We start from the raw sequence: 1,757 nt of genomic DNA on the forward strand, positions 1-1,757 counted from the left end.
AGGCAGCTCCTTGGAGGCCTGGAGGCCTCTGCAGCTAAAACAGCAGGATCTGCCCGTGGAACCAAGCTGCCTGCTCTGGAGACATCCTGCAGATCTTCTGCAAGAGGCAGGTCCAAAGCCAGGGAGCAGCTGCCGCCTCTTAGTGCTGCTGTGATGTGTCTGGAGTGCAGGAAGAGCCTGGCAGAGGAAGGTCTACAGGCAGTGCATCTTCCTTTGCCTGCCCTTCAACAAGGCAAGCGGGAGGCTGGGGCTCTGCCCCGGGCACTTCAAGCTCCTGTCCGCTGCTTGCCTGAGGCCAGGGCTGGGTCTTCCGCACTGGGAAAAACAAGGCTGCTGCGAGCTGATGGTGCCAGGACAAGTCTTCCTGTGCAAAGCCGGCAGCTGCCAGGAGGCACCTCCTTTGTTGCGGGAGCACAGAGCATTCCTCAAAGGCAGATGCGAGGCATGCCAGCATGCAAGGAGCAGGATGAGCCGTGGCCAGGCTGCCTGACAGAGCCAAGGCTGCCACCGTCGCCGCTGAGGGTGGCTTTTTTGAGAACTGTCGAAGGACTGTGCCAGGAGCTAGGTAGCAAGGTGCTGGCAGCTCCCAGAGATGCCTGTGCGCAGGAGACCAAGGCACAATGGTTGGAGACGATGGCGCACAGGCAGGACTTGGTGCGGAGCAAGGCCTCAGCGTCCCAAGGTGTTGAGGTGCAGCCTGCAGAAGGGCAAGTTTCCCCCGCTGAGAATCCCCAAGGAGAATCAGCCTCTTCTGGCGTGGGGGAGGTCCCGCAGTGGGAGACAATGGCCAAAGGTGTTTCACAGCAGGTTGGGCTCAGCAGCCCCCGCTTCGCAGAGGTGCCACCCAGCTCTGCCAAAGCCGTTGCTGGCAGCTGCCCCAGTGAAATGGTCACAGCAGAGTCCTCCTGGCCTTCCTGGCCTTTGCCTGCTGGCCTTGTCCAGAGCATCCTTGCAGATGCGTGCATGGAATTGAGGGCTGAGAGCCAGAGACTTGCTGCACACAGCCCTGTAGCACCTGCCGCAGCTCTGGAATCCACAGGCCTTGAGCTCGTGTCTGCAGCCTGGAGCTGTGCTGATGACATGAGTCTTGGACGTGACCGGCAGCTGGTGCAGCCTGATGTGGACAAAGGCACAAAGGAGCTCAGTGCAGCCGTGCCACGGAAGATATCGGCACACGCCCTTGGTCCAGCAGCAGTGGCAAAGAGAGCCCAAGAGGAGAGCAGCGAGCATGGCAAAAGCACAGCTGCCACAGCTCTGCAAGGGCCTGATGCCCACACTCGTGATGGCAAAAGGAAGGTCACAGGGGCCGGTGCACCAGCTTCCCTGGGCAGTGGCCATGGACTGGTCACACTAGGATGGCAGCTTGCAGTGCAGAGGCCCAAACAGCAGCCTCTGGGCATCATCTGTCGCCTTCGAGGCACGCCGCTGCACATACACCCCGACAACCCCGCGCAGTATCTCGCCGTGCTCTCAATCAAAACAGAGACGCTGGAGGAGCTCAACAGGAGCTGCGTGGCGCGCACCGGGCAGAGCTTGGCCCAGCTGCGAGAAGCCTTTCTGGAGAGGAAGGAGCCGAGGCCGAAGAAGAGGGAGGTCGAGGAAGAGGAGGGCAAGGGGAAACGTTTCTCCCTGACAGCATCGGGATGCCTCAATGTTCGCCCCAAGGAGGTGAGTGCAAAGAGTGGGCCGGGGCAGATGGTGACCCTCCGTGTGCTGGGGCCAGCTGCTGCGTCCTGCTGCAACAGCGTGATGGTGGC

The sequence above is a fragment of the Dromaius novaehollandiae genome, unplaced genomic scaffold (genome assembly GCF_036370855.1).
Source record: "Dromaius novaehollandiae isolate bDroNov1 unplaced genomic scaffold, bDroNov1.hap1 HAP1_SCAFFOLD_31, whole genome shotgun sequence".
NCBI lineage: Eukaryota > Metazoa > Chordata > Aves > Casuariiformes > Dromaiidae > Dromaius > Dromaius novaehollandiae.